Source organism: Podarcis raffonei, chromosome 6 (assembly GCF_027172205.1).
Source record: "Podarcis raffonei isolate rPodRaf1 chromosome 6, rPodRaf1.pri, whole genome shotgun sequence".
In the NCBI taxonomy this organism is placed as follows: domain Eukaryota; kingdom Metazoa; phylum Chordata; class Lepidosauria; order Squamata; family Lacertidae; genus Podarcis; species Podarcis raffonei.
Genome location: NC_070607.1, coordinates 94,541,714 through 94,554,926, shown reverse-complemented (window position 1 = coordinate 94,554,926; position 13,213 = coordinate 94,541,714).

Here is a 13,213-nt window from a genome sequence, read left to right as displayed (position 1 = left end):
GTAAAGAAATTAAAGTTAAGATACTGACAGGAATATTATCTGAGAAACCATAAACTTGTCAATGTTTGTAAAATAAACTTGTTTTTTTTGGTTCACTGGACTGACTGGACTCAGTGTTTTACCAGAGAGTAACTGGTTGGTGGCAGCGGGGAAGCGATCACAGCAGTGGCACAGGGATCAATAGATTGTTAAACGTCTGGGGACCCTGTGTGATTGCCACAACCACCAACTCGGATGGCTTTAAAAGAGGATGACAAAATTCATGGAGGAGACCAATGGCGGCTAGCTAGGATGGCTATGCTCTGTCCTCCACAGTTGGAGGCATCGATGCTTCTGAATGCCAGTTGAGAAGAGAGTGGTATTGTGCTCGAACTTTTCTTGGGGGTTTTCTGCAGGCATCTGGCTGGCCACTGTGAGAACAGGACTAGATCCTGCTGGCTCTTCTTACGCTCTTACAGGAGACCCTAACGTCCATAATCATGGTTAAAGGCAAGTGGGCACATTGAGCTCTGTATAGCCAGGGCTGTCTTAAGTATATCCAGTGCCGTGGTGCAAAGATCCCTCTGGTGCCGCCCCCCGAGTTGCTGACCTTTTTACAGTGCTGCCAGCAGCTTTGTGGGGCTGGAGGAGGTGGGCAGCGGCTGGAGGGCGACTCCTCTGGTGGGGAAGAGGTGGAAGCTCCAGGCATGGCACTGCTTCAGCAAGGTGGGCGAGGGCGGCACCATGCCCAGCCTCCGCCTCTTCCCTGGCGCCCGTGCTGAGGTGGCCACGGCAGACAGAGGCTCCTGGCGCGGCGCTGCTTCGGCACGGCATGGCGGAGGCAGGCGAGGGCAGCGAGCTGATGCCGGGAGCCTCCGCCTCTTCCCTGGTGCCCTCCAGAACTTGGCGCCCTGGCGCCCCGTACCACTTGCCTCTATGGGCAAGGCGTCCCTGTGTATAGCTGAGCCATTGGTTTGTAGCTAACAATTCTGGGGCATCCTGGCTGACTCAGAGCCACTACGTGCTTTCTGCTCATTGTGCACCAGAACAGTTAATACCCTGCTCATCTGATGCTGGCTCATTAAAATACCATACTTGTTTTTCGGAATTTTATCCCCCCCCCCCAGCTGTGTAATGGAAATAAACATGACCGCAAAATACCTCCTGAGCCAGGGACAGGCTAAAATTGGGGTTTTGCTCTATGTAATACTGGAAATCTCTTTTAGAGTAATGTGTTTCTGACTGGCTTCCTCTTTGTGTTGTCTTTCACAGAGTCACAGAGTCATAGAGTGGTAGAGTTGGAAAGACCCCAAGGGGCATCTAATCCAACTCCCTGCAATGCAGGAATTTCAACTAAAGCATCCAAGACAGATGGCCATCCAATCTCTGCTTAAAAACCTCCAAGGAAGGAGAGTCCACAACCTCCTGAAATGCAGATTTCACACAGATTTCGTGGAATTGTATGGGCTACATGCCTGCATGTTGCTGTTGTTATATTTATTTATATTCTGCCTTTTCCCTGTACGTCCCTGTTTTATGGGATTTTTAAAATAGTCTACATTCCTTAGTAAGGATGGACAAGAGAGAGAAAAAGTGGTGGGATAGGTTCTGCAGGCTTCCTTCCCTTGTTACTACTTATTCCTGCTTACATTCTGGATCTTAAGTGTGCTCACTGAGTGCTCACATATGTAGCTTTGAGATCAGCCACAAACAATTTGGTTGGTTCACTTATTGTTAAAATAAAAGGCTGCTTATTGGACTCCAGCAGTAATAACCACTTGTATCAAGAGACTATCTAGCAAATTTGCCCTGGAACAGTGTGAGTGTGTCTGTGTGTAGAGAAACGTCTGGCTTTTGTGTGGCTGGAATATTAAAGGTAAAGGACCCCTGGATGGTTAAATCCAGTCAAAGGCGACTATGGGGTTGTGGCGCTCATCTTGCCTTCAGGCCGAGGGAGCCGGCGTTTGCCCACAGACAGCTTCCCGGGTCATGTGACCAGCATGACTAAATCACTTCTGGCGCAACGGGACACTGTGACGGAAGCCAGAGTGCATGGAAACACCATTTACCTTTTTATCTACTTGCACTGGTGTGCTTTCGAACTGCCAGGCTGGCGGGAGCTGGGACAGAGCAACGGGAGCTCACCCCATCATGCGGGTTCGAACCACCGACCTTCTGATTGGCAAGCCCAAGAGGCTCAGTGGTTTAGACCACAGCGCCACCCACTTGACAGATGCACCCACTTGACAAATACTTAATTCCTGAGTCCAGGTCACGGGCTCACCCTCTTCATGCACAGATAGGCCCTTAAGACAGGATCTGCGAGCAAAGAGACAATGGTTGAGGTTTACCATTTCCTTTGTCCTTCTAGAGAAACATTTGAGGTCAATTTGGGAGAGACAAAATGGTTCCAGGACTTTTTTCCTGTAGTGTTTCAGACATGTGATATATTTATTTATGTATGTGTTTGCCTGGTACATTTATTTTACATCTTAGACCTTATAATTCTCACAACAGAGATGAAATAAAATATTTCACAGGACTGGGCTGATGACACTAAAGGCTCAGGCTGACATCTAATTTCCCAGCTAATGCAGAACAGCTAGGTTTGTAAAAAGTCCCTTGCTATCAGCGCTCTCAGCCACTTGACTTCCTCATCATCACCACTAGAGTTATATATCTGCTCTTTCAGATGACAAAGCGGTTTTTTAAAGGAAGTTGCATATAAGGGCCTCTAAATCATAACGTCTCAGTCATGTATTCTAAACGGAACGCCTATGAAACCAGTTAGAATCATTCTGACATGTGTGGCCCCTTTCGAGACAGCGTCTCTTTTTATTTTTAGACCTCTGACAGGATTGTCACGGGGGCCTAGTTCTCATGAAGTGGTAAATCTGTGTCGCCTTGACTGCAATGCATCAGGTGGTTCACATGATTTAATGCTCCTCATTCTGATAATCTGAATGAAAATGATCTTTAAAAATAAAACATGCTTGCACATCTAAAACCAGTGTGTCAGTGGGAGAAGACAAGCTAGAACCCTTCTCCTAGAAATCCTAGTTTTCTTTGCAAAAGGGCAGGGGCAATTATGGAATAGCATTCCACCACACGCACCCTCACTATGGTCTGACGTTGGAGAGCCCTGCCAACACAGGTTGACAGGAAGAACTAGGATCATGAAGGAGTTCCATTCAGTCTGTCTCAACAGAAATCAATAGGTGTCATGGACTTCTATGAGGAAGGAAGCAATAAGGCTGCAATCCAGCTGATGGCGGTAGCAAACCTGCAGCTGGGAATGGTGTCTGAGCGGGTGATGTGTTTATTCATTTTTCCAAATAACTTCAGAAGAGCAATTCATATTGGGGGGAATTGCATGGCAAGGGAAGCATGTGTTTACGTGTGCGTGTACACGCTAAAATAAAAAAAGGCACTTCTGCCGTGATCCAGTTTGAGTCACCCCACATTTAACTAACGGGGGAAAACATCAGGAGACAGATCGATGTCACAGATCGATGGCATCTTACCATACTTTGCCCTTCCTAATGGTTACACTATGGAAATAAAAAAATTCATTCAGTAGCACCTTAGAGACCAACTAAGTTTGTTATTGGTATGAGCTTTTGTGTGCATGCACACTTCTTCAGATACACTGAAACAGTGTACCCTGATACACCCACCCCACCCTCTCACTATATATGAGGGTCTGGTGACTTCTGTTTCAGTGTATCTGAAGAAGTGTGCATGCACACAAAAGCTCATACCAATAACAAACTTAGTTGGTCTCTAAGGTGCTACTGGAAGGAATTTTTTTATTTTGTTTTGACTATGGCAGACCAACCGGCTACCTACCTGTAACTAGAACTATGGAAATACACGGCTTCAATTGTTACACTATTTCTATGCAATCGTTACTGAAGTCAAGTGTGAATTTCATGCTCTTTATTCAGCTCGTAGCAGCAATGAATGAAACTTCCCCCAAAACATCTAGCTATATATACATTGTTTACACAATGGGCCCCGTGTGATTGGCTAATTCCGGGCTGCTCCTGCAGGCCAATCAGGTCACTGATTCACTTCCACCTGGAGCTGGATTGGGTGGCTCCTGCGGACCAATCAGACTGCTGCATTCTGGATCCTATTGTTGTAGGATTCAGCTCAGTACATAACACCTATTCTGTGGAAATGTAAAGGTTTCAGGGTGGAACAGTCTCTGCCCTCTAAAGAACCACCTTCCAGTAGACTGAAGGGGCTTCCAGTGACAATGGTCTCAATGGAAGGGATTCCCTTCAGCCCTGCCTAGCTAGGAGGCAGAAGGCTGCTGGCCAACTTCTGGAATCCCAGCTGTTGCGACACCACTTGACCTTGAACTTCAGCAGTTGGTTTCTTTTTCAAGAGAGGCGCTCTTTTGGGCAACGACTTCATTCTGCCCCACCTCAGAGTCCGAGGGACGCAGTGTTGTGGAGGATGACAGAGCATTCCTGCAGAGCCACTGCTCCCTTGCAAGATGGGAATGCAGCCACTGAAACAAGAAGCATGTGGGCACTGGGCAGGGATCTTCTAGCTGTGCACCATCCCCTCAAGGTGGGTAGGGAACTTTGTGGCAGGGCAGAGTTGGTTAGGTCAGAGGGTGGCAGGGCCCGATGGCAACATTAAGGCTTAGCCTTGGAGAAACAACAAAATGGAGAAGGGTGGTAGCTTCTGGGCTAACCCCTCCTATCAACCCTGTTCCATGGAGAAAGCTGCAGCCCTGTTGCCCAGAAGCTAAGGCAAATATTGAAAATGGATCTGCACTTAGATAAATTCAAGCATGTGGGCTTTAAAGGTAAAGGTAAAGGACCCCTGACAGTTAAGTCCAGTCGTGAACGACTCTGGGGTTGCAGCGCTCATCTCGCTTTACTGGCCAAGGGAGCCAACGTTTGTCCACCGACAGTTTTTCCGGATCATGTGGCCAGCATGACGAAACCAGAGCAGCGCACGGAAATGCCATTTACCTTCCCGCTGGAGTGGTACCTATTTATCTACTTGCACTTTGACATGCTTTCGAACTGCTAGGTTGGCAGGAGCTGGGGCCGTGCAACGGGAGCTCACCCAGTCATGGGGATTCAAACTGCTGACCTTCCGATCGGCAAGCCCTAGGCTCAGTGGTTTAGACCACAGCTTCATGCTAAAAGGTTTCTCTGTCTTTTCAGGGTTTCGAAAGAACTGTTTGCAGGGGATTTTTGCATGCAAATAAAGAGTGCGTTCCAATCAAAGTGTGGGCAGTTTATCCTTCTTCCTTGACATAGACCTTTCTTTTCATTAATTTACTGTAAACGGAGGACCAGTCAGAAGCCTGAAGAATTCATGAATGTTTAGACCAGATATAGGACTGGCAAGAAAGGAAAGCTGTCATGTAAAATCAAAACATTCGACCTATTTGCCCTCAGAGAACTGGAGAATGGCAAGCTCTCCAAATCCAGAAGTTATTCCAGATGAAACAAATTCCACAGGGTGCAGAGCCCTGCTTGCTTTTGAATCTACCCAAGGTGAGGGTTGAAAGTCATCTCACCACTGAACTCTCAGTGACAATACTGGGCAAAGTTCTTCCCTCTTCTCCTTCTGCCTGAATATACCTGTTCTTGGAAGGAGTTTACTTTCTTGGTTGTCACTGGGTTTTAAACCAGAAAGAGTTCCCTTGTGCTTCCTGCTGCGTCTCCTACATTGAGGAAATGCTTCAATTTCTCTACTTTTCACACCTATGCTGCTACTGCGGCTACTCTCTCCTCACAAACTTACCCTTTTCTTTGTAATTTGCAGAGGAAGTAAATGCATCCAACACAACTGTGAGGCTCAGCCAAAAAATAAATAAATTCTGAAAACCACCAGGGGTCAGCTAAGGATATATACCCAGATTTCTCCGTTAAAAAAACTGGAGCGCATTAAATCCACACTTTCCCTCTGTAGCATGAGGGTAGATTTGTCACAGAAATGTACATTTTGGCCACTCAGCCAAAATCAGTTCCTCAGACCAACCAGAAAGCATTTTTCGCGTTTGTGGTGGATTTCCAGAAAACCAGGAACATTGTTTGGTTCCAGCAATTCCAGCCCTAAGGTTCTGTTCACTTAAATCTAAATACTGTGTCAGAGGCTGTCTGCAACTGGGAAAGGTCAGAGGCTTGGCATAGCTAACCTTGTTTCTCTCAGCCTTATTAAATTCCGAGTTGCAAGGGCACACGTACTTTAAAAAAACCCACATAATCCTGAAAAACAATTTCCCATGAATTTCCATCCTCAGGGTTTCCAGCGTAGGTGCAGTCTTTCTGCTCATATTTTAAAAGTGAAAACCTGATATTCAGGGGTGCGTGCCTGTGGCCTGTGGTTTGTCCTTTACCTGAAGATCATAGAATCATAGAATTGTAGAGTTGGAAGTGGCTCTGAGGATCATCTGGTCCAACCCTCTTCAATGCAGGAATCTCAGCTAAAGCAGCCATGGCAGATGGCCATCCGACCTCTGCTTAAAAATCTCCAAGGAAGGGAGGTCCACAAGCTCCCGAAGGAGACCGTTCCACTGCCAAACAGCTCTTACTGTCAGAAAGTTTTGGTGATGGGTGATATTACCCATGAGGATGACATGAGGGAAGTAGAGGCAGAGGTCCACTAAAGTCTTTGGCCACCTCTCCAGGAGGAAAACTGATCCCTCTCACTAGATCAACCCTGCCTGTGGTTGGGGATGATTTGGTCCTTGTGTTCCTCTCATGCTAGTTTTCCCCAGTCCCAAATTTCCTTGGATTCCTTTGTCTTCTTCATCCATCTATATATCCTGCATGTTTGGGATAGAAACACTCAGAAGAGCCCTGGTGGATCAGGCCCATCTAATCCAGCATCCTGTTCTTACAGAGACCAACCAATGCCTGCAGACCCTCCAAGTGTCCCTATTTTCCATGGACAGTCCTGGATTTACAGAGGCCACCCTGGTTTCTGATTTGATCCTGGAATGTCCCAGTTTTCTTTTTTTCTCCCCTCCATGTCTTGGAGAACAAGGAGATTAGTAAGTGTACAACCTTTAGAAGATATCTGAAGGCAGCCCTGTAGAGAGAGGTTTCTTAATGTTTTATTATGTTTATATACATGTTGGAAGCCACCCAGAGTTGGGTATAAATAATAAAATAATAATAATAATAATAATAATAATAATAATAATAATAATGGAATAGGACATCCCTATTTTCATAGGATAAATGTTGGAGGGTATGTGCCTGTGAGAAACCCACAAGCAGGAGCACAAGAGCACTCCCATTTTCTTTTGTCTTCTGGTATTCAGATGCGTTGCTACGTCTAACCATGGAGGCAGAACAGGACCATCATGGCTGGTAGCCATCGATAGCAGCATCCTCCATAAATTTGTTTAATCCTCTTTTAAAGCCATCCAAGTTCCATGGGAGGGAGTTCCATAATTTAACTATGTGCCACATGACAAAGTGCTTTCTCTTCTCTGTCCTGAACCTTCCAACACTCTGTTTCAATGGATCTGTTTCATGTGTCCAGGAGCGCCATTTTATTTATTGCCCATCCTCAAATGGCGCCAGCCTTTCGTTGCACACAGAAACTGGTGCTTGAGCACTTATCTCCCTAGGCCCTTATCTGCCCTTCCCTTTCCAATTCAGAGGTGGTTTTAATTAGTGCTCAGCGCTTCTTACATTACCTAACCCACTAAGAATGCAAGCATGTGGCGGTTGAGAGAAGTCCTGACAGAAGGGAGTTCTCTAGTGAGTTCCTGCTGTTTCCCGCTCTTTTTCACTGTGCAAGGAAGGGCTCCATTTTAACTTCATGGCTTCTTCGTCCATCACCATTGCCTCTCACCAAGATGGCAGCCTTGAAGGGAAACTTGCTAGGTTCCCGGCCTGTGGTTAGGAGCAGGATGAGTTCATCTAGCTCTCTTTAGAGGCTTGTCTTTTGTGATCCCTCAAATCCTCTTATTTGTGGGTCTGACCATTCTGACTCTGCGCTTTGAATTTTCCCACACACGTTCTATGCCGCCATGCTTTTCTGCCTGCGCCTGCTTGCCTGCCTGCCTCTGTGTGTGTGTTCATCCTTTTTCTAGGAAGCTATTTGAATGCTTGCAGCTTCTCTTTCTTCAGGGTGGCTTTGGAAGTCACAGTTGAGGTGTTAGCTTTGTCAGGTCCAGTCAATACACTTGCTAAACAGGAATGCCATGGGCATAGCCGGGGGGGGCGGGGGGTGAAGGAGGTGAGGACAGGTCCCCACCGAGGCCCGAAGTCACACACCCCCAGGCCTCAAAGCCTCAAGCACTTTTCAAATTGCACTTTTCAAATTATTTTCTCTAAGGCTAAAAAGCATTTAGCTAAGCATCTTGCTATCTTGCTCTGCTGTAGTGAAACGGTATGTTTCCCAGGCTAGTTGGCCTTGCTAACCAGACTGCAACTTTCTTTCCGGGAACTGTGCCAATAGAGCAAGAGAAAAGAAACATATCTTGGACACGCTGAACGCAAGGCTCGGCGACCCCCCTTGGCTTCTCACCCCCCTTTCCCAAAGACAGGAGCTTTCTGTTCATGCTCAGGAAACTCAACATGGGGCAGGACTCCGGAGGAGGAGGAGAAAGGGGAGGGAACTGGAAGGGGAATATATGCTCTGTGCAAATGACTGTGAACCCGTGCTTGTTTGTGAATCATCACACTTGCTCCTTCTACCAGCCGGATGGTAGAAATAAAGCTTTTTCTCCGAAACTATTCCTTGAGTGTCTGTTTTGACTCCCATCTCCCTTTCCCGGGTGCAATACTTTTTCCCACCTGAGGGCAAAGCCTCATAAGGCTACAGGGGCAGTTGCCCCCCAAATCAATCAAAATCAATACAAATCTGAGGTTCTGCCCCCTAACAAAAGCCTGTCCCCCTTCCCAACAAAAATCCTGGCTACGCCCATGAGAAATGCCGTTTTTGCTTGGCCAGTGAGGCCCATGGCTCATAATACTAGTGTTTTCCTTCTGCCCCATTTTGCACTGGTGGGTCCAGCATGCCTGATCTCCCCTGCTCTGTGGCAAGAGCTGCAAGAAGGGACTGTTTGAGCAATGGAGGGTTTGTGCTGAATCTTACCAATAAATTGGCTCAGCAGGAGCATCATGTAACATCACTGCTGGTGTCTAGAGTTTTGCTCGAGTCAAGAGTGATCTTGCCTTCTCTGCTCCATTTATTTTGGCAAGTTCCACGCCAATAACCCTGCGGGATCGCCTGTTCCCCCCCTCACTGTTGTGTGACAGACACTTTCTAATGTGCCAGTCTCCTTCCTGGGAGAAGGTGATTTTCCTAAGTTTCTATTCTAGCTTGGAAGCTTCATTTCCCAGAAGGTTATTTCCTCCTCATTCATTTAAGTCTGACAGGGGGAGATTTTCTATGCACAAGACAAAAGGAAACAGAGATCCAAAAGGCACCAGAGCTCTCACAAATTGCCTTCAAGTTCTGTGGATTCTCTTCTTTTAATTTCCTCCAGGAGTTATCATATTTACGCGAATCTAATGCGCGCCTCGGTTTTCAAAACTTTGAAACCCAAAAAGTATTTGCTATGTCAGTGGTGTGTTTCAACAATCAAAACTAACACGCCATCAAATCTAATGCACACCCTAATTTTCATGACATAATTCGGCCAAAACAGGTGCACATTACATTCGAGTAAAAAAGGAACTTCCAGTTTATGGGAAACCAACTAATAAGGCTGTTTGGACTGCTTCTGCTATGAGCTTACAGAGGAGCAGTTGGAATCCGCTCTTTCTCAAGGCAGGCTTTCACCTTAAGTTGTTTCCTGGCTCTCTGGGCAAAGGCCAGATGGATTTTGCAGCTGACAAACACCCTGTGGCGTCTGAGCTCACATCATAATCCCTGGCTACACATCTAAAAGTTTCCCCCTTTTGCTCCCACCTAGCCACCTACAGTGTTTTTCCCGCAAAACATCAGTAATGTTTTGGAAGGCTGAGTGGACTCTTTCCAACACGTCTGAGTGGTCTTGTTTTGCTTTGTTCTTGCCTTGATGGCTGATGTTAGGGGGTTTTGCTCAGAGTTTCTCTGCCAGGGCAAAGGGAGCCCACTGGGAGATTATGCATGAAGGATAATCATGAAGGATTAATATAAAGTCAGGATCCACTGACAAAGTGGCAAAGTATTCCCATCCTCTTTGTTTTCCATCCCTCAAACACCAGGGGGACTATGGATTTATGTGGAATAATCACTGAGGAAAGGCCACATGGTATATGTTGTATTGCAGCTATATGGATTTCCAGTGTGTTCTCTCTGTGTCCAGGAGTTACAAGGAGATGCCCTCAAAACTTGTCAGCCTTTAAGTCAGGGGTGCCCAAACTTTTTTTTCAAATGGATGAAGTGAACATGCGTGAGGGCAGACCAAAGTTGTGCTTTTTTTAGGTTTGAAGTTGTTAAGCTTTTTTTTGCGATTTTACCTCAAAATTGTTGAGATCTTTTTAGGATTGAACTTGTTGAGCTGTTTAAAGGATTTGACCCCAATAAATAAACTGCCATGGGGCCAGATAAAACCAGCCCCCAGAATGGACTTTGGACATGCCTGCTTTAAGTGATCTGTGTCGCTTATTACCCTCCTCAGAAAGACATAAGACGTTTGGTGAGGAATCTCCTTGAAGTGGCAGTTCTGTGGGATCTCCTCTGGAGTGCCATGTTTATTTCTGCAGAGAAAAGTGCGACACTTTTCTCCTCAGAACAGACAAGGATGTGAGCAATCGTGTGGGCAGAGACATGGCAGTTGCCCTCCAGCTGAGGAGTTTCCCGCTCTTTTTTCCCCCTGAAGGTGCCAGAATATAAGGATTAAATTGCCTCCCTTTAGAGATCCGACTCTCTTTCTTTCTCCCCACAAGTCCTGAAAGGGTCAGAGGGGCATTTCCAAGGGCAATACTCCTCAGAAGGCCACAGTCCAACAGACAAACAGACAGACAAATATTCCCTCAGGAATTCCCCCTGAGGATTCAAAAGGGCTTTGTTCTAAGGGAAGACCCCGTAATATATCAATGTGGAAGCATTTATAAAAGCAGTTAACTCTTCTACATAGCAGCAGTTTAAAATAAATTATAGAATTATGTCATGAGTCTGTGATGAGTTTGAAGACTTTCCCTGGAGGATGAGTTGAGTTACTGGGTGGATGAAACTGAAAGATGGGCTTATCCCTTATCAATTTTCATGAGGCTTTGACCTTAGCCTCTTAAGAAGACATATCTGCCTGTGTTTTATCAGGTTTTCAATTAATTGGCATAAGGAACTCCTGAATTATGCAGCTTCAGAAGAGTTTAGTTTTCTGTAGAAAAGTGTAACTTGGCTAAGGCTTGCAGATGGTGCTAGCCTGTTTTTTTTGACAACATCTCACCAGTCCAGAATTAAATTACATGTTTACTTGTAAGCAGCCCTGTGGTCTTTTGATGAAGGGTGGTATATAAATTTAAATAATAATAATAATAATAATAATAATAATAATTCCTACATTGCCTAATTAAGAGGAAAAGACACTCCCAAACCTTCTAGTAGTGCATTCTGTCCCCTTTTAAACATTAGTTTAAGTGTGAGGATGGCTGCAATATGTCTTACAATAAATTTCTGTTTACTGGGGATTATGGATGGCATTCTACCTAGCTCTCCTTTTAGCTTTGGGTTATGAAACTTATAAAATGATTTGCATACATTTATTTTTTTCTGAAGATAGAATCCAATGTGTTGACTTAGTATGATTCTGTGGTTCAAATACCAGAATTCAGTTAAGTTCCTGGTAGACCTGGCCTATACGTGACTTCTGATCAGGTAGACATGTCTTGGTGCAATATGTTTTACTGGGAAGGCGCAGTCGGGCAGAGAAATATTGGAGCAGTTCTGCTTTGTGGCAGGAATGACAGCTGAATTTCCCCAGCCAAGTCCCTCAGGGAGGACTTTCACACACATCTTCTGGTCTTCTGAGGTTTGTGCATGGACAAAAACAAAGATTCTGGCATGGAAACTCCCAAGCTTAATGACTGTGATGGAGAACTAGAAGTCTTTGTCTTCCTCTTCTGCATCCCTGTTGACCCAAGTGGAACAAGAACAGGCGAAATAATAAATTCACCGAGTCTTGCTGGGAAATATACAAATGAACCAAACTGCCGGGAACTGACTAATTTCAAAAGCTGCACCCTTAATTTCTCCGGTGACCTCATTATGCTGCAAAGGCCTCGTACCTTAGTGGCAAATCAAATGTTTTGCATACAGTGCATGTCCCAGGTTGAACTCCACCATCTCCAATTAAATGGCTCTAAAGTAGCAAGGGTCAAAGAGACTTTGCTGCCTGAGAGCTGTAAGAAATAAAGCCAGTCGGAATCTAGTAGGGCTAGGTGTGCTAATGGTTTGACTCGGTGGTCAGCTTGCAGAAGGCCTAGCTAGGTTCAGATCCTGACCTTTCTAGGTTGCACGGTTCTAGGGAACGGCTGTGAAAGACCACTCCCCTATACACCAGAGAGCTCCATATAAGGGGCTTTGTATAGCGTGCTAAACAGCTTTCTACTGTGTGTCATTCCCATTTTGCAATACCCACCTTACAAAGGGATTAGAGTTCTTTACAATTCTGTGAGGTAGGGCTAATTTGAGAGTGACTCACAAGGAAAAGGAAGAATGCAGCAGAGGTTTAAATGAAAAAGAGTTTGGGTGAATCCCAAAACTTGCTATTGTGCCTCTTTCATTTTTAAAGAACTTCCTACACCTGACAAGTCCCTGTTGAAATGTGCAGCTCTTTATCAGAAGAGATGACAGGCGGTATGTAAAAGAACGTTATTATAGGGCTATTTTTCTAGGAAAAGAGGTGCCAGAACTCCCCATGAACGCCTCCCAATGAAAGCCTCCCTTGTTCTCTTATAATGGCAATGGCGCCCACCTGAGAGGTGCTGGAACTGAGTTCCGGCTGGGAAAAAACCCCTGATTATTATTATGAAAACAATAACCATAAGATAACTGCGGAGCCTGGCGGCAATCAATTAGGTCACATATCCATAGCAGTGACCAGAGAAGGAATGACCGCTGGGAGGAGCACAGAGAGAAGAAAGGCCATGTTGCAGACATCTTCAGCTGCCCAGCTGCAACAAAACATCTCTCCCATGCATTTCTCTCTACAGCCACAGCAGGCACTGCAACTCTCCAACAGTTTGACTTCACCCCAAAGGCGCATTGTCTTCCATTGTCCCCTGATACAGATGAATGCCAACCAAACCTA